Here is a 21272-nt window from a genome sequence, read left to right on the forward strand (position 1 = left end):
GTTTAAGAGCAATTTGGGGATGGCGACTACATCTTTCAACACGATTGAGCACCTGTTCATAATCCACTGCCTGTGGTGAAGTGATTGCATGACATGAACATCCCTGTAATGGATGGGCCTGCAGAGAGTACTGACCTGAATCCTACAGGACACCTTTGGGATGTTTTGGAACGCTGACTTCATGCCATGCCTCACTGATACTTTTCCTCAATGCAGCACTGAGTGAAGAATGGGCTGCTATTCCACAAAAATCCTTCCAGCACCTGATTGGATGTATGCTTGCAAGAGTGGAATCTGTCATCAAGGCTAAGGGTGGGCCAACACCCTAATGAATTCCAGCATTGCCGATGGAAGGCACCACAAACTTTTAAGTCATTTTCAGTTAGATGTCCAGATACTTTTGATCACACAGAGAGTGCGCGCGTGCGCGTGCGTCATAGGCTGGGCAGACTGGTAAAACAGGACAGGTGGCAAACTGTGACAAAACTACAATCGTTCTGTAGTGCTGGGAAGAGTACAAGTTTGAGAGACCACAGTGCACTGAGCACTCCTAGCAATGGGCCTCCACAACCAACGAACCATGCATTTGCTAATGTTACCACAGCATCGGCAACTACAACAAATGGGCATGTGACCCTCGGTACTGGAGATTGGTGCATTAGCGGAGCATTGGTTGGTCTGACGAATCCTGACACCACCTCTACCATGCCGATGGAAGCACTGCAGGACAGAGACAAGCCCTGGGACACAGTGCACCTGATTCAGTACTACTGCTTTGGGTTACTGCTGCCAAAGCACCGGAGGCATCGGCAAAGTCTCAGCCACCAAGCAAGGAGAACATCGCAAACAGAAGTACTAGTGTTACAGTATCCCAGTGGAGAGCCATAATAATGGAATTTGAAAGCAGAACACAAATCTTCCAACTAGTCCTTTTTAAATGTGGTGGAAATGTCTTTAAGAAGCAAAGGAGGCATTAGTGAAGTAAATTTCAGTTGAAATAGTGCTTCCATCAGCAGAGTCAGTGGAACAGATGTTCCTTAACTTATTTCAGCTACAGTGATGTCAAAATGGTAGAGTAGTAATTGTGTGTAAAGCAGAGCAAATCTGATTTAAAATGTAATGAAATCTTTCAAGGGAATTCAGCATCACAAGTGTGACAGATGGTGTTATTTCATAGTTTTGTCACAGAGGAAGCCATTTAAGAAATCAAAGGGTGGAAAGGTTGAGTTAAATGGGAGAACACAGTTATTGGGATATGCTGCCAACACTGCAGATCTAGTAGAGAGAAAGCAATTGTCGGAACAGTAAGATATTTAGCTAAGAAACCATTATATTAGGCTGTGGGTTAATGTGGAGAATGCTGTTATGGAAGTAGAAACATATGTGAAACTTTTCAACAAGCTTAATCAGAAATTAACATATTTCAAGACGTCAAATTTATTTCACCCACTAACTTATCAGAAAGTCTGCCAAGTAAGATCAAACTTTTATCCTATAATCCAGTGATCTGTTTAATATGGGACAGGAATCTGAAGCATTGCAAGATATAGATGAAGAGAACTTTTAGATGTTTGAACAGAAAAATACAATGAACAGCTTTGGGTGCAATCCCTGAATAAAACACCTGGACATATAGAAAAAAAATAGTACAACCTGGTTGTACACTGAATGTCATGCTGAAAATTACAATGCAGAGGTTAAGGCTGGCAGTGCACATTGTGAGGAGGAAAGACACTTGCCAGGCCAAAGCTGTGCTTGTAATCGGACACATCCACCAGGATTTTTCACAAGACCAAGCAGGCAGTGCAGACATGAGCTGCAGAATGATTTTCAGCAATTGATGGGTCTATGAGAACTGGATCCAAAATGCTGAGTTGCGTATCTATGGAGAAGAATTGTAAACCCTGTGCACCATCTTAAGGGTCGACAACCACCCAAATCTGCATGCATGTCCATGTGCCTGCCTGTACAGGGTGTTCCAAAATTACACTAACCTAGAGGGGATTTGGAGAGTGCCTTAAGGAAGAAAATGAGAATATGAATCCATTTCCAGAAATATCATCCAATGCCATAAGCGAAGCCAGGCTGAATTATCTTGTCAACATGTGGGTGAAGCAGTCAAAGGTGTAAGACCGTTCCTGCACATGTGTTTTCAAATCTAAAGATCTGGGAGTTTTTTCATGGAGAACTTATCGTATTAAGTAGAGTGACTCCACATTCCATCCAGGAAACCAATGCTCCAACGGTCTAACTTAACTGCTTTGATCCAGGTGTCTTAATATCATTGAAGATCATGCTATACAAAACATTGATCCTACCTATGGTACTGTATTGCTGAGACATCTAGTACTGATTGGAGACAATGGACAAGGGAACTTTTAGCTGCATAGAGTCCATTGGGTTTGACTGCATGGAAGCAAATTAATGAAAAACTTATTCACTTGTTTTTGCTGAAAGAGTGTTGTGTGCATGTGTGTGGGGGATATTGTCAGTTTCCCTAAATCTGCTATAGCCAGATTCATTTTTGTTCACATAATAGGGGCATATGAATACTTAACTGTAGAGAGGTGGGGGTGAAAGACTGTAGAATGTTCGATACCTGAACAGCGTAAGTTCACATACCAAAATTTTTGTGAAGAAAGGGGAATGAGGATTGAGCAGTTGGTTCCTCACTTTTCTCGTATTGTTTTACAGAGGAACATATTCACCTTTTTTCACTCTGACAGGAGAATTCTTACAGTGCTTGCGTAGTACTTTAACATGAATACAGACATCTGAAGGGAAATCTGTAGCCAATAATTGGTGTACTAAAAACATAGAAGAAAAAAATGAAAATACATGGACATTAATAACTCAACATTTATTATGTTTATGTCACTATGCAGCCAGAATACTGTAATTCTTACTTTGCATGCTTATGTCATCAAGTATTTGGCAACCACTGTTCCACTAACTGGTATTCAGTTCTATCTTCCATGTCCCTGTATGTGACTGTGTAAGATTTGGTCAGTAAGTAACTAGCCCAGAGCCACTACCAGCCGCAGATTACTTATGTCACAACTTTTAAGGACAATGAATAATTCATAATGATTATTTCCCCAAATTGACAAAATTCTGAAATTTAGAATGCCCTAATTTACTCTTTAAGATGTGTAACATAGTAGAAGTTCGAGTGAATAAGTCAAATAGTACTGTTAGGATCTGGAGAAAGTGAGTGCTTGCCTTAGCATGGATAGCACGCATCTACCTTGACTTTATCCAGCCAGTGTTGTTGAGAGAGCACTTACCAACTTCCAACAAACTTTATGCTTAACATCAAACCTTTCCTAAATTACTAACTCATGAACTAATATACAGAGCAATTAGTCTGCAGCTCTTAAACATGGGTGATCAATTCTTTAGACAATACGGATTTACCAGTACATTTGTAAACTTGTATAAGGCATAGAATCTTCAGATACAGTACAGAAACATGGTAATATCATTGCAGTAATATGTCTGCATTCAAAATAACAATGCAAGCACACTTCGTAGTAACTTCCAACAAACTGTTCCTCATGAGTGTCACTTGCAAACCAATATGTACATAATACTTTACTTCATTCATAAACATTATCTGACTGCTAATACTAATATGAAAAATGGCAAATGTTTTGTTCACATTCATAAGCAATGAAGTCATCAGTTTAATTCATATGGGGAACTATGTTATACATTTTACAAACTTGAGGTTTCATTGTAGAAATGTTAACAGACAGTTCTATGAGCATTACAGATTAACAACATATTTATATTACTGCATAGTAATATTCATTAAGGAAGACTGAATGAAAGCTGGTGACATGCAAGCACATTTTTACACTGACAAATAATTTGCTCCCAAGCTTGGTTAATTAGATCAGCATGTATGTCAGCTTTTCAATAAACAACATACTTGCATTGAACCCATTTGACAACATAGGAAGAAATAAGGAAATTAGATGTTAACACTATGCATAAATTTATGTGTAGTAATTGCACACCATTCCACTATCTGTATAGTAGCAGATGTTTGAAAACTAGATATGCAAGATGCTGTATTACTGAGGCACAATAATGTATGCGAACCATTTTCTCTTAATGTGGTAACTAACAAAAACAGGGTATTTCACAATTCCTATCACACATTTGTAGAACAAGTTTAGTAGATGAGGTTTTGGTAAGGAGGCAATGTCAACAAATATACAAAGTCTCCTGTACAATCTGTGAAAGCCTGGAATAGGAATCGTGCAACACCCTACACACTGAGGAGAACAGTGAGCGAACAACAAATTATGTCTTTTGGTTGCAGTGGTGAGGTGAGGATTCCTTCACATTACCTTCACTGCATCCCAACAGTGAACAGTAAGACATCCTTGATGAACAGGTGCAACTGCCTAACTGTCTTTCTCGACTTTTTCAGGAGAGTTCACAGTATACTTCAATTTAACTTTTGTATTAACACAAAATTACAACTGCTCTTCAGTTCTTGTACAACTAGGCAGTCTTTTAGCTTTAACTGCAGTGCCACAACCAACAAGTGCATTACAGCAGGTATGGTTCAAATTCTGGGACATAATTTTAATAATTAAAAACCGAGTGGTAAACTTGACTTTACAATGTTTATACAAGTGTCTGAATTTTCATGATGTAAAGAGGTATTACATAACTTTAATAATAATTTGTAAAACATAATATGAATGTAAAGAAACTTATTATTCCACTATCATCTGTTGAGCCAATCACTTAATTCACAAATATGACAGTGGAAAACATAGCATCCTATATAAAAATTGTGCAGCACAGCTTGCATGGAACTCATTTTGGTGTGAAATATCCATACAAAGCTAGCTGCAGAGTAATAAAACATTTAACAGCTTGGTGTGGTTTTTTAACTGCAAAATACACCTCTCTTTCACGTATCTATCAGCACTGAACATAAGCTGAGCATCAAACTGGTACAGCATTTTTTACTATATAATAAATGGCAAATATAGTGACATTGTGATTTCTTTCAGTACATTTAATTTTAATGATCAAAATAATTTGTCATATCTGTAAAATATTTGTAGGTTTCTGTTACTGTATATTATAGATGCCAATTAACTTCATTTACCTGGTACATTCATTTAAATCTGCTTATTACATACAACATAAGTTATGTTACTTGATACATTGCAGGCAGTAGTGTTAACATTTCATCACCTGTTTCAGTTGGAGCTTCCACAGCTTCTGTCCTGCACTATTGGTGCAGAACAGAGGCAGGTAATTCTCAAGTAACAAATATTTATGTACACAATATTTATCGTTAAATATAATTGACGAGAAAAACAGCAAAGCTTCAGGAAAGGTACATACATAAATATGTTAGGAATATCTCAAGCGAAACTAAACCCAGGTTTATTTTTTCCCAGTGACACTGCCTGTGCTAGTAAATTGTTTTTGTCCTGCTCCTGGTCACAACTGATTTCATGGCACATACGTCACACCAGTGGTAACTGTGGCTGATATTACACTGAAGACCGGTTAACAGCAGTGACTAGGATGCAATTTACTCCTCATAACAGGTTACTTTGTACCCTTTTACCTCATATCACAAATTCTGGATAGTATTTTTGTGAATGTAGTTCACTGCAAAGTCTACACAGATCTTGAAAGACAGGTGGTAGTTTCTTGTGCCACACAAGATGCTGCATTCTTCTGGTTGTCCTGTCTCCCTCAAGAAATATCATGATATAAATCCTGAGCCGGGCCAACTTAGAAACAGCCACTCATAGAGGTACCACTATTCTTTGAACTTTTTCAAGAACACTCACTCACAGTTCCACCACATCTCACTGATTGGTCCGTGAAACATCAGGATGGGACTTCCACTAATACTGGCATCTCTCACTGTATTTATTATAAGCTGTCCATTTTCTCACCAGACGAAATTAGCCGTCCACTGGTATGTAAGACTGCTTTCAGCTGAATATTCTTTGAGATATGACGATGTGTTAAAAGTGACTGATACACTTCTACATCAGAAAATCCACAGCATGCAGACACAGCAGTCATTGTTTACTGTTCGTTCCTTGGTTTCTTTGCTATAATGGTAAACATGTCAGCAAAGGTGAAGGAAATGCACGACAGGAGGAAACGTGCTGGCTGGTTAGCAGGTAGAGCTACTTTGTCACAATTTTAACATTTTTGTGAAACTGTGTTGGCATACAGGTAGTTCATGTCCCTCTCGCAAATGGAAGATTGCAGGTGAAGGTGCTTCAGATCTCTTGACAAGCTGACCGAACATCATGTCTTCCTGTTAAATGTCCAGAAACATCTTCAGTAACAGTCATATTTCTCCTAGTGTGGTCACCAAAATACAAATGAAGACTATTAGTGCAGATGTCCATGAGGTATGGGATGACAGTCAACTCTGGAATCTTTTATCATCTGAGAGGCTATGTAATGTGTGTTTTGGGATGTACATTGGTTCATCATTACAGCAACAGTCCCTCACAATGTTTAATTATTTTCACTTCAGGTTTCTCTTCACATTAGGCACCAGTAACATTACTTTCATTCTGTCCCTCAGCAATATCCAACCGGTGCATATCACGACATGTATTTTCGAACACCAGCCTCCTCTGTTGTGCTTTGTCACTTGCCTCAGTGCAGTGGTGAAGTGCTGTGCTTCTCTTCAGGATTGTCCTTGTAGGGACTGCACCAGCATGGGGTTACAAGTTTACATTATTCCTCATTACTTCTTATGATAATTCTTTGAAAATCTGGAACAGTTCCCATTTTATGTGCTCACCTACTTTATTTTCCATGCAGAGCAATGTCTGCGACTGCAGACCACATTGTTCCCAAATGAGTGTCATTGTGGGTGAATGATGGTAGAAACACTCCTGTCTACACACCCATTATGGTCTATTCTGTTCTCGCCATCTCTTTGCTCTTTGTCAGCCTTCATACCCAGGGCTTATTCTGAAGCTTGTGAGCACTAAGACCCTTGCAAGGATGGATTACCAGCTATCACATAACTCACAGTTAGGAGGGCCACATTTTCCTTACAGGTTCACACCCCTAGGAGGACTGGCTTCACTCCATCTATGGAGGCCCTCCTCCCCATGGAATGTAAGATTGGAAAGAGAAAATGAATGACACCCTCAGGCCTCGCAACCTAATACCGTCGGGGTCGAAAAAATCAAGAGTTGGCCAAGGGAGGCCGACAGGAGAGAGAGAGAGAGAGAGAGAGAGAGAGAGAGAGAGAGAGAGAGAGAGAGAGAGAGAGAGAGAGAACCAGATGTCTGCAAGTAAGCAGAAACATTGTCAGAGCAGTTAGACATGTGATTATCTTTTGAAAGATTGTCTAAGGTTATTTGACACACAGAAGCAAGGTTCTTGCAATAAGGGTTAGACTCCAACTATTACTTATATTTTCTTACATGGATTGTTGAGTAACAGTTTTTCCTGCCAGTGCATAAAAAAATAAAGATTAACATCTAGATAAACAGTGCTGCTATCCAATAGCATTAATTTTTACAACATGCATACACTTTACAGAGACTTTTTACGTGTTGCATCGAATTAACATTGAAAAGTTAATGTTTACCTGCTACAAGCAGGTTACACCTTGGCTAAAAATAGAAACTACTACACATGAAAGATTTTCTCATTTTAATAATAGTTGAAATAGCTACAGTGTATGTTTGATGTGGTAATACAAAATATGATATTCATCATAACCAAATTGAAATCATTCGATAGAAATGTTACAATCTTTCTAAATTACATATTCAATGTGTATCTATAGAAAAGCATCGTACAGCAGTAACAAGCTGCATGTTTAGCACAAATCTGGGAGACTTTACAGATGAGTCACCATCAATTGAAACAAAATGTTTTGTCATGATTTTAGCTCCTGCATGTTTGGATAATGACTGATTTCAACTAAGGCAATTTATAGATTTTTTACATACCTAGGTTATAGAACACAGGTAAACATGAGAGGAACTCCTAAAAATGTTGTTTACTAATACTTAGAGGCAGTGTAGGTTTCCCTAAATAAAGTTTAAATAATGACGTTTAGAAGCTCTAACACAGTGTACACCATCTTAGGTAACAATTTCTTCATCTACAGTTTACCAATTTTGAGTAACATTTGTTATATGTGAGGACGCAGTCTTCAAATATTCCACAAAAGGAAACTTTTTTAGCCTGTACATTTATCATATTACTGGCCAGTTTGGACTACCTCACTGCTGTCAAGTGCCTATAAAAAGATACACCGCCACAGAGCAATACATAATTTCTACCGTCGAGGGATGTCAAAAATGTATTAATGACAATTCAAATTTCAATTTTCATTATCAGCCATTAGTTAAAACTACATGAATAGTGTACACTGTGTCCCACATGATGTGGCACACAAATTATCAATCTACATATGAAGCCATGTATGCATAATAGTACACTTCTTATGAAATACCCACTGAAGGGCATGAAGAAGCTGAAGATCTGTAAGGCAACATGACTTACAAATATTCTGTCCTTTCACTTCAGAACAACATTGTATCATGTGCAAATTACAACAAATCTACTAGTAACATCAACATACAGAGTGAAGTTCTAGTTCGCTGTCTTAACTTCTGCCAAAGATACAAAGACAACATACAGGTCTGTCGATAATATATGAACGCGTGGCTGATGGTATAATATACATCTTTAATGCAAACAAAGCATGTCTTACATCTAGCTGGGTAAGAGTTTCTAGTAACTGAGGAATATCATTTTAAATATTTTCGTATTATGGAACATGCAACCTAAATACTGGATGTTACATTAAGGGTAGAATACATTTTCTACATCAGTGCTTTACAACTTCCTGTAGTTCATAAATCTCCAGATACTGTAATGTATGTTGGAAGTACAAAATATGACATTGGGTCGTTTAATTGAACTTCATGAAGCTCCAATTGTTGCAAATATTTGTATCAGACATTTTCCAATGCTTGCAAGAATCAACAGTAATGTAGGAGCTTCAGTAATGGCAATATGAAATACTTTTGCTTCCTTTCAAAGGGACGCAATTTAAATGTCTAATAGTTACAAATGTGAATAATGATACATTTTTGGAACACAAAATGTTTTGAAGGGTGCTTCTGGATAACAGTCCAAGCACAGAAATTCTGATTTCATCAACTACTTTGACAAATGCAAATTTATACTACTAATTTAAGTTAACAGAATGTTAACTTACATGAAATCTATTTTATTTTTACACACTTTTAAATACATATCATACAACTGTAATAGAGGGTGAACAAGTCATATCAGAACAGTGGAGATGTCAACAGAAATGTTTAAGTGAGGAAACTATGGCTTCTTGAGCTAATTATTCTTTCCTCAGACAGGTGAGATTAGTGAGAGGTCACTTTATTACAACTGGTTTCAGTCATTTACCATCTTCACAGTACCAGTATTGGGTAAAAAATAGAACTGAAGAAAACTGAATAAAAAAGGGCACACATATTCTTGACGTATATATGCCATAACGAAAAAAGCAGTGTACCAACCGTAAGTTACGTAAACACACAAAACTGCCATGCCATAAGCAGCTCACTCGCTACAGCTAGTCAAGTCCAACATAATTACATCATGTCAAGGAACGTAAGTTTATTATTATGTCTTATTGATGAAGTCTAATATTATGAAGAGATGGTAATCTGTGTGTCAATCAATCTTAAATAAGTGGCCACCCCTAAGCTTATACATAATCACATTAAATTGCCAGACAAAACATACAATAAGTGCTTTGTAATGTAACCATACATCAACCTATTTATTAGTCTGTTTAAGACAAGACATGGGATGTCAACATTAACTGGCACTCAGTATTTCAGATCATATTAGGAGTGCGTCTAATATTTCTATATGCACAGTTGTTCACTTCAAAGGAAAATTTGCAACTGAATTACAGTAGTATGCACAAATATATATTTACAGGAAAATATATCATAAAAAGCCCACAAATTTGTGATTTAAGTTCTCCTAGAGAGATTAAAATGCACAGGAGTAACAATACAATCTTGTGTAGCTGTCCATGAAGATCAGAGCATATTTTTCTACTATGTATGTCTACAAACTACCATGTCATGTACTTAATATAACCTATTTAACAGCATGACAAGAACTAGAGTCATATCTCATTACAATTATTTCGATGTTCTTAAAGCTTCAACAGTATGCAATAAAAACCTTGGATGGTGAAAAGGCTAAAGGACACAAAGCAGGAATGTAATACATATGTTGCTTTAAGTCTTAATTTCAAAAGCATGTGACAGAATTCAAAGGAAAGTGAAGTGTGGTAAACTCACATTTGTAATATAGTTTTCATAAACCTGAATTTATTGTAGCTCAAGCAAACCTTGAAAATGTTATGGCAGGCCACAAACAAAGGGAAAACGTTTGCATTTGGCTTTCTAATTGCTATTATTGCTTCTAATAACTAAACTTCAAATTGTTTGGAGTTGTTTTACACACTGCAGTTTCTTTGAACTTCTGTTACTTTGCAAATGATGATTTAAATGTCTGCTATTAAGACTTTTGAAAAGGTTTGAATTTATAATCAATGTTCGTTGGAAGCAGTTGAGTGCTCTCATTATTAAACACTGGATGAATATAGTGTGTTTTTTTGTGCATCTTTATCTGCACTGGCTGAAGACTTGCACACCCTTTCTTAATACTTCTCTTCCTATGTTTAACCTCTGCTTCAAGATCATACCTCTTACTGACTAAATTCTGACAACAGTTTCATTTTCAGTATTTTTGTAATTACTGGCTGCATTAAAAAAAAATATTTCTGTTGACCCAGGACACTGTCAGATAAGCAATATGAAACTGGTGCTGCATGTCATGAAGTTAGTCTTTTAGTAATATCAATGGAACAGGGTTTCGTGGGAAAAAATGCCTTCTGTGGCTGTCCTCTGATTTCTGATAATCATCTGCCTGCTATTGTGAATGGTGTTGAGTACAAATTTACCATGTTTGCAGATGGCAGCAGTATTCTAACGGAATATCTGTTTGAGGACAAGTGGCGCATCTGTGAATTATAGCCTCCTTGAGCTGTACTGCTGGTGCCATGGGAATCAAAGGAGTGCAATGTGGAATGAAGTGATGGAGGCCAGTTCAGCAGGACAATGTCTGCAGTATATGAGCAGTGCTGGCTTGTTTTGAGTAAATGGCACTGGTTTTACTTTGCTGATTTACCAGTGCTTACCCAGAATGATGTTCTTACTTGCATGGTAAGACTTCTTACAATTGAGACTTAGGCCAAGATTCCTTAAGATTATTAAACTTCCTTCTGGAGTAATATGGTGTCATTTGTGGCTGATGAAGGACTAATTCTGTAGCTCAGCTTGTACATTCCAAGACATTTCTTTAAGGTAAGAGGAAGAAGAAGTTAGCCAAGCCACGAAGAGGATTAATTCCCTGGAGCTTTTTCCATGAAGGGAAGACCTGTATTAATCCAAAGGCATTACCACTTCCTGACAGCAACACAAAGAGCTGAAGGAATGGAAGAACTAGCAGGCCAAGGTACGAGGACAGCTGCCTCAGCAGCAGTATCAGCAGCCTCATTTCCTATCAGATTGTTGTGACCTGGGACCCACAAATATATCACAGTGGCTCCATAAAGGGTTAGCAAGTGAAAGCTCTCTTGGATCTGTTTCACTAAGGGATGGACAACATACAGCACAGACTCTGAATGGCATAGAGAGCAGACGATACAACTGAAAAGCCTGTGTCACTATGTGGCCTGATACACAACAAAGAACACTGCTGTAAATACTGAGGAATGTTTCGACAGCTGATGCTGGAAATAGTCTGTGCCAATGAAGAATAGACACCCAACACCACAGCCTGAGCCATCCATGTAGACAAAGGTACTACTGCTAATTTCTGCATGAAGGTCAAGAAAGAGGTTTAAAAAAATCAGCCAGCAAGTCGCAAATAAAAGTTGTGAGTAAAAGTTTATTATCTCTTCACCATGGTTTTGCTATTTTTACAAATATTCAGAATAGCCCAAAAGGGGATGGTGCACATTGAAGTGCAAAAAGTGAGGAAGTTGCCCAATAAGCTGAAGGACGTCTGCACTGGTAACACCCAATGATGGAGAGACGTGGACAATAGAAACAGGAAAGATGAAGTGATGACTGCAACAGCTTCAGTCTGGTGTTCAGTGAGACAGAGTGATAATGAATGTCTTTGCAGATGAGCAGTGTGACTCCTCAGATGGAAAGCCATCCCCAGGAGGAAGGTCAAAGAGGACTGGAAAGAATACCAAGAGGTTTGAAGCAGTTGTGAGGACAATTTGGTTTCCTGGAGAGAGAAAACAAGTGGACACTGCAATTGCAAGAGCAGCCATAATTCCTCCTTGTTGGATCTAGTGCTGTGACTGTTACACTGAAGGGAAGTCACGGTGGAGAAATGGGAAGAGGGAAAGAAATGATGGGTCATCACCTCTGTCGCCTGTAGTAGTGAGTCTTCGAAGGCTGGCACTTGGCAGCTACAGTCACTTTTTTTTTTTTGGTAGGGTTTAAGGGCGCTCAACTACTGAGGTCATTAGCGCCCAGTCAATGGTGTTAGAGAACATGGAATCTGCTAAAACTCAAGGGGATGGGGGACACCAGAAGGACCTGACAAAGATGCAGAGTAAATAAGTAAAAAGGTTAAATGTCTTTGGTCAAGCCAGTTAAAGTTATAAAACGCAGAATACGAGCAGCTGCTCGAGCGTCATCAGCTAAAACATCCGGGAAAGTAGATGGCAGGGACAGGACAACACGAAATTGACTAAAACGGGGACACGACAATAAAACATGGCGCACCGTTAATGCCTGACCACAAGGGCACTGCGGGGCTGGGTCACCGGAGAGCAGGTAGCGGTGGCTAAACCGGCAATGCCCAATCTGCAACCTGGTCAGAAGGACCTCCTCGCGCCGAGATGGTCGGGAGGAAGTTGTCCACGCAGTTGGGAGCGGTTTTACTGCCCGGAGCTTGTTTCCTTGGAGGGAAGACCAAGCATCCCACCACAACGACACAAGCCTCTTACATACATTCCCACGAACGTCAGATGACGGGACACAATGGGAGGCTGGCCGAGGCAGGAGGACTGCAGCCTTGGCTGCAGCATCTGCAGCCTCATTCCCAGGCACTCCTACATGTCCGGGAACCCACAGAAAGCTGACAGAACCGCCATTATCAGCGAAAGAATGGAGGGACTGCTGTATCCGTTGAATCAAGGGATGGACCGGATAAGGAGCCCCAAGGCTCTGAAGAGCACTGAGTGAGTCAGTGCAGAGTACATACGATGAATGGCGGTGGCGGCGGGCATACTGAACGGCCTGATGGAGAGCAAAAAGCTCGGCCGTAAAGCTCGAACATTGGTCGAGGAGCCGGTATTTAAAGGTGGCGGCCCCGACGACAAAGGCACAGCCGACACCATCGTCAGTTTTGGAGCCATCGGTGTAAATAAAGGTGTGACCGGCAAGTCGAGCACGAAGTTCGACAAACCGTGAGCAATACACTGCAGCCGGAGTACCCTCCTTCGGGAGTGAGCTGAGGTCGAGATAAATACGAACCGGAGCCTGGAGCCAAGGTGGTGTCGGGCTCTCACCCTCTGACGGTGGTAGGGAGGGCAAAATCCAAATGTCGAAGCAGGCGATGGAAGCGGACTCCGGGGGGCAGCAGGGCAGACACATACAACCCGTACTGACTGTCGAGAGAATCGGCGAAGAAGGACTTTTAAGAGGGGTGGTCGGGCATAGACAACAGCCGGCAGGCATACCGACACAGCAGTACGTCGCGCCGGTAGGTCAATGGTAACTCGGCAGCTTCAGCATAAAGACTATCGACAGGACTAGTGTAGAAGGGTCCGGTCGCAAGACGTATCACCCGATGGTGGATGGAGTTGAGCCGGCGTAAGAGGGATGGTCGAGCGGATGAGTAGACGAAGCTCCCATAATCCAGCTTCGATCGGACTATGGACCGATACAAGCGAAGCAGGACAGTGCGATCCGCTCACCAAGATGAACCACGAAGAACTTTGAGGACATTAAGGGAACGTGTACAACGGGCCGCCAAATAAGAGACATGTGGAGACCAACACAGTTTCCTGTCCACCGTGAGCCCTAGAAACTTATTTGTGTCCACGAATGGGACAACAATGGGACCGAGATGTAAGGATGGCGGAAGGAACGCTTTATATCGCCAAAAGTTGATACAAACCGTCTTCTCTTCAGAGAACCGGAAGCCATTTGCCACGCTCCATGAGTAGAGGCTGTCTAGACAACGCTGAAGGCAGTGCTCCAGGAGGCATGTTCTCTGGGCACTGCAGTAGATCGCGAAGTCATCGACAAAGAGAGAGCCTGAGACATTAGGTGGAATGCAATCCATAATTGGATTGATCGCAATGGCAAAAAGGGCTACGCTCAAGACGGAGCCCTGAGGCACTCCGTTCTCCTGGAGGAAGACGTCTGACAATACGGAACCCACACGTACCCTAAACTTCCGATCCGTTAAAAAGGAATCAATAAAAAGGGGCAGGCGACCGCGTAGGCCCCACCTGTGCATAGTGCAGAGGATACCTCCTCTCCAACAGGTATCATAAGCCTTCTCCAAGTCAAAGAACACGGCTACCGTTTGGCGCCTTTGCAAAAAGTTGTTCATCATGAATGTCGACAATGTCACAAGGTGGTCAACAGCAGAGCGGCGGCGATGAAAGCCGCATTGGACACTAGTAAGAAGTCGAGACTCAAGAATCCAAACTAACCGAGCATTAACCATGCGCTGCATCACCTTACAGACACAGCTTGTTCGAGAAATGGGGCGGTAACTAGAAGGAAGGTGTCTATCCTTCCCGAGTTTGGGTATAGGAATAACAACGGCGTCACGCCAACGCATGGGGACTTGACTGTCTGTCCAGACGCAATTGTAGGTACGAAGAAGGAAGCGTTTGCCCGCCGGAGAAAGGTGTGCCAGCATCTGAACGTGAATGGCATCTGGCCCCGGAGCAGAGGACCGGGACAGTGCAAGCGCACGTTCGAGTTCCCGCATAGTAAAGGGGGCATTATAAGTTTCCAGATTCAGCGAGTGGAAGGAAGGTCGCCAAGCCTCGTCTGCCTCTTTCCTGGGAAGGAAGGCAGGATGGTAATGGGCGGAGCTTGAAACATCCGCGAAAAAGCGGCCAAAGGCGTTGGAGACAGCAACAGGATCAACAAGGACCTCATTACCTGAGGTCAGGCCAGGTACCGAGGAGTGGGCCTTAATGCACGACAGCCGGCGCAGCCTACCCCAAACGACGGAAGAGGGAGTAAAACTGTTAAAGGAGCTGGTGAAAGAGGCCAAACAAGCTTTTTGCTGTCCTTGATGACTCTACGGCATTGCGCTCAGAGTCGTTTGTATTCAATACAATTCGCCAATGTAGGATGGCGGCGAAAGGTGCGTAAAGCACGTCGTCGAGCACGGATAGCGCCCCTACAAGCCTCGTTCCACCAGGGGATGGAAACGCGACGTGAAGAAGAAGTAGTATGAGGAATGGAACGTTCGGCAGCATGGAAATAACAGCCGTGAGGTATTCGACCTGACTGTCACAACTGGGAAAATCGTGGTCCGGAAAGGTGGCCAGGGAGGAGTAAAGTCCCCAGTCAGCTTTCAGTATGTTCCAGCTCGAAGGACGTGGGGATGGGGTGTGGTGCAGGAGATGAACGACACAGGGGAAGTGGTCGCTCGAATAGGTGTCAGAAAGGACATACCACTCGAACCTACGGGCAAGAGTGGTAGAACAGATCGAGAGGTCCAAGTGGGAGTAGGTATGAGTAGAGTCCGAAAGGAAAGTCGGGACGCCGGTATTGACGCAGACAAGATTGAGATGGTTGAAGACATCCGCCAAGAGTGAGCCTCTTTGACAGGATGCAGCGGAGCCCCAAAGGGGATGATGGGCATTGAAGTTGCCAAACAATAAGAACGGCGGGGGAAGCTGAACGATCAGGTGCATCATGTCAGCCCGACTAACAGCAGATGACGGTGGAGTGTAGATGGTACAAACTGAAAAAGTAAAAGCAGAAAGAGTAATGCGGATAGCTATTGCGTGGAGTGGGGTGGTCAATGGGATGGGATGGTAATAGACATCGTCCCGAACGAGCAACATGACCCCACCATGAGCTGGGATACCGTCCACAGGGGTGAGGTCATACCGCTCCGAGGTATAGTGGGTAAAGGCAATACGGTCAGTCGGGCGCAACTTGGTTTCCTGGAAACCAAGGACGAGCGGACAGTGCAGGCGGAGGAGCAGTTGTAATTCCTCCCGATTAGATGGAATACCTCTTATGTTCCAATGAAACAACGCCATTGCCACTCAAAAAGTTGGGGGAACGAGACGGGGGAAGAGCTGGTCACCTCGATGGCCGCGGAGGGCCAGTTTGCGAGGGAACAACGCTACAACCAACAGGAGGCGGATCTGGATCCATCGACTCGTCGCCAGCTGCGGCCACTGTCCCTGATTGTGTAGGAGGGACCGCATCATTTGCTGACGAAAGGCCGGCGGAGCGCCTGGCAGCAGAGCGTCCCGGCGAAACTGAGGACGGCCGGGAGCAGCGACTCACGGATGAAGCGTCAGACGAAACGCGCCGGGGTGGAGAGGGGAATAGAGAGTTCTTCTTGGAGGCCTTCTTGGAAGGCCGAGGAGGCACAGGGATGGTGGGCTGGACATGAAGAAGGTCCTCACGCGCGGGGTCCGTTTTGGAACGCCGGACCTCGGAAGCTGGGGTCCGGAACGTTTCCCCGATGGACGCCTGAGAAGAGGATCGCTTCTCAGGTGGCGTGGGGGGAGGAGGAGGAGGAAGGGTGGGCCCTGGGGCAGAGGGAGTGGTGGCCACGGGGGAGGAGGATTTGGAAGCGAGGGATTTGGGAGGAGGAGGCAGAGCCCCCTGATGGGCGGAGGAGGCGGGGGGGGGGGGGGGGGGGGGACAGGATAGGGGTGAGGATACCGCGGAAGGAGTGGACACAACTGAGGCGAACGAAGTGGTCAGTGACACGGGATGAAGGCGGTCATACTTCTTCCTGGCCTCAGAATAAGAGAGCCGATCCAAAGTTTTGATTTCTTGTATCTTCTTCTTTTGATAGGCGTGGCAGTCTGAGGATCTAGGCGAGTGGACGCCAAGACAATTAATGCACCGAGGTGGTGGGGTGCAAATATGTTCCTCACGAAGAGGACGTCCACAATCGCCACAAAGGGGCTCAGCCTCACACCGGGACGACATGTGCCCAAAGCGCAAACACCTAAAACAGCGCATGGGAGGCAAGGTCGCACGTCACTCCGGTAGCACATCACCTTTACCTTCTCCGGGAGAACGTCCCCCTCGAAGGCCAGGATAAAGGCCCCGGTGTCGATGCGACGGTCTTTGGGGCCGCGCTGGACTCGCCGGACGAAATGCACGCCGCGGCGCTCCAGGTTGGCCCTGAGCTCCTCATCAGATTGTAGCAGGAGGTCACGATGAAAGATAACCCCCTGCGTCCTATTTAGTGCCAGATGTGGGACAATGGATACTGGGATGTCCCCTAGGCGGTCGCACGCCTGGAGTGCCGTCGACTGTGTGGCAGAGGTGGTCTTTATAAGAACGGACCCTGATCGCATCTTGCTGAGAGCCTCGATTTCCCCGAAGACGTCCTCAATGTGCAGAACAAAGAACATGGGCTTGGAGGTGGCGAACGTCCCCCCATCGGTTCGAGAACAGACCAAATATCGGGGGAAGTACTTCGCCCCAAGCCGGCGGGCCTGTCCCTCCTCCCATGGAGTGGCCAAGGGGGAAAGGGCAGGAGAACCAGAACTAGAAACGGTACCTTTTCTTTTGAAAGACTGTCGCAGAGCGACCTGATACGTGTTGACATTTCATCTGCGAAACATCCGCCCCGATACCACCCACTCCGACCAGGGGCTCTCCCCACGGGCGCCACCCAGCCGCAGCAAGGGCCACCTGGCAGGATGACCATTGCCGGGAGTCCTGATGCCCCAAGGAAACGGGCATCTACTCCTTGGCCAACGTGGGGAGGGTGCAGCTCAGGTATCGTCAGTACGATCCCTGTGTTGTCAGGGGGCTACAACCTAGAGGGTACATGACGACCCCACCACAACAGGCTGGCTACTGTGCTGGATTTCTGGTGCCATGGAAAGTCCATCATGATCGCTGGTGCAGATGAAGATGCACTATGGGCGTAACTTGGACAACCCATCAGGCATTTAGACCAATTTGAGGAATAGTGGGTACGGTTACAACGCCGGTGCAATGCTGAGTGCCAAGGTCTTAGTGCACTTAGGACCAGTGGTACACCATGTAAGGTGTCCTTCCCCAAAAGGCTCGTACTTCTGTAGAATTTTGAAAAATGTAGGTCAAACCCCAAGGGGGACCATCACATAGAAGGCCGAAACGGTTGAAACTCCTTTTAGTCGCCTCTTACGACAGGCAGGAATACCTCGGGCCTATTCTTACCCCAGACCCGCAGGGGGGGCTACAGTCACTGTAGGGTCCTGTTCCATGTGAGCTACATGTGTGTCAGCATTCTATCAGAGTCAGCGTGGAGATTCCAGGGTAGCCAAATGGTTAGCAGTGTGCACTGGCAAAACGGAGGTTGGGCACGAGAGGGTGTTATTCGGTGATCCTGCTGAAAAGGACCTGTGAGTCAGTGAAGGAGAAGACTGTTTGCCTTTGTTTGGTTTCTTGCAAGCACTGGGCAATTTTACAGCTGTAGTGCTGAATTTGAGGTCACACGTCTGCATGGCTATGTCCTTTGTGGAGCAAGGCGTATCAAGAACAGTACTCCAAGTGCTGGATGGTAAAATGCAGGGCTTTCAACTAGCCAACAACTTGCAAGCCTTCACTCAGATCTGCTGGATGACTTTCTGATCTCGGGATGAAGCTGCATGGTCACCACTGCAATTTATGCGGGAGGGAGGAGAAGGCAGGCAATCACTCATGAGCATCCCTACCAGAAGTAACATTTGGCTGTGTTGCGACAGGAGTGTGGTTGTTACAGTAGCAGTGGTAACAGCTCATCTGGTTTCAAATGTGTGGTTCAACTTTGTCAAAGATAGAGCAAGTTATGAAGTCATCAGAGGCACTACTCTGTCAGAAGTGAGAGTATGTATGAACAAAGGTTGCATCAACCTGTTTCATTATCCAATGGACTGCAGTGACACACTGATCAGAAAGGTACATTTGGATTTGTCCTTCATTCTGACCATCGAGCAGTCTGGTGTAAATACCACTACATAAATTCAGGATTCGATGGGCCTAAACACTAATGTGATAGCTTTGGAGGAGTGAAGCTGCAAGCAGTTGTTGCACTTGAGGACCACACTTGGTCTCCAAAAGCAAACTGCCATTACATAAATGAGAGCAGGATTTCACAGGGCTGGCAATTGTTTCAACACCTTTCTCAATAATAAATGGATTAACTGTAGCAAAGAAATGAATGTAAAGTATGTGGTATGAGCAACCAATGTGCAAGCCAGAAGAGTGAGTCTACTAAACGTAATGGGAATGAGGCTAAACATTCAGATTGGAATTGACTCATTGTGACAGAATCCGAAGACCGCATATTCCTTCCTGCTGAGGGACCCTTCCTCAGAAGGGAGCTCACACTCATTAGGCGATTGTCTACACCTCCCAAACTTCTGACAGAGGAACTAAATGGCAACCAGGGAGCATGCTATAATACCATATAGCACACACCAATTGTGATGTCTGTTCAAGTTATCTTGGTCTGTGTACAAATCAAAACAGCAAGAACTACTGGATTTTAGCCATATGAGGTGGTATATGGTCATAACATGCATTCAATTATTGACATAGGAAAACAAGAAGGGAAAGACAATAGGTTAAGGCATTTGTGAGGGTGGCAAGAGAAGAATTGAAAAGGTTGCTTAAGGCAAATAGACTGGCACTGTAACAGCAAGAGGAAGCAGTGACTCACAGAGAAAGATCACCCCAAGACAATGGTGGCCAATTTGTAATCTATCGACTTCACACACTGCAAATGGGAAGACACTACTTTTTATGCAGTGTCAAGGCCAATATCAGGTTGTGAAGCTGTCACCAGTGAGTCTCAAAATGCAGTTATCTATGAGAATTCTGCCTGTGGACGTATGAAACTTTTGTGACAAGTCCTTGGATTAACCCAAGAATTGGAGGGCTGAGCCAGAAAGAAAGTGGGAAACAAATGGTGAGTAGCGAGCAAGAAGTTTTAAGTGAAACAGCAATAGTAGGTCTACATGGGAAGACTTAGGAGGTAAGGGAGTTTTCTTTGAATGTCTGGTACAAGGAAAATTACCTGCTGTGCAGTAGCAGTGGATTTTCACACGAGAGATGCATAGTAGGTAGTTCTGTCCTCAGATTAGCTATGCCAGGAGAGAAGATAAATCCAGTCTCAAGTGGACTACGGCTTGTCACTGCAGTGGGAAGCATTGCTGAATGACCATGTTAACAGTGAGCACTGTTCACCAAGCACATCAACAAAATGAGGTTATCACTGGGTGATACAGGTGTTATTTAATGCAGGATAGGCATAGAATGAGGTAACATGGTTAGAAGAAGCCCTCTGTAATTTTGAACTGATGGTATATCATCAAAGAATGTTTGAAGGAGTTTCCAGGGTGTGTAGGAGGAAACATGGGAGGATTTGAGGGATGAGGTGACTCAGGCTTTGGGGAATATACCACATACCAGAAGCAGAGGTTGGATCACTGTGTTAGGATGACATGTGGAAACAGTGGGACAGCTGATGAGGGTGATAGAGTGAATGATATAGTAGAATAAAACAATGGGTGGAATAAGTAAGGTAGTAAGTGAGTGCTACAACACAAAACTAGTGTCTGCAGTAAGATTTGCTCTTACTGCACCAGCTGAATGGAAGTGTTTTTTACACAACTACGGAAGAAATGGTGAATCTTAACTTAGATGTTGCTAACTGAAGCACAAAATTGGATAAAGAACTAATATACAGTAATCTATGGAACAAGTGAGATAAGCCAGCTAGGAGTGAAATTCCTATCACCAGACAATGCCTGGAGGTGCAACATCAAGTGCAAAAGGAGCCACCACCAGAGAGTGAGTTTGCCCTTTAGCATCATTGTAACAGCTAACCTTTTCATTATAACCTAGCCACAGCAGAGGAAATGACCAACAGGTGAAGTATAGATTTCAATTTCCTTTCCAGGA

The sequence above is a fragment of the Schistocerca serialis genome, chromosome 2, assembly GCF_023864345.2.
Source record: "Schistocerca serialis cubense isolate TAMUIC-IGC-003099 chromosome 2, iqSchSeri2.2, whole genome shotgun sequence".
Taxonomy (NCBI): Eukaryota; Metazoa; Arthropoda; class Insecta; order Orthoptera; family Acrididae; genus Schistocerca; species Schistocerca serialis.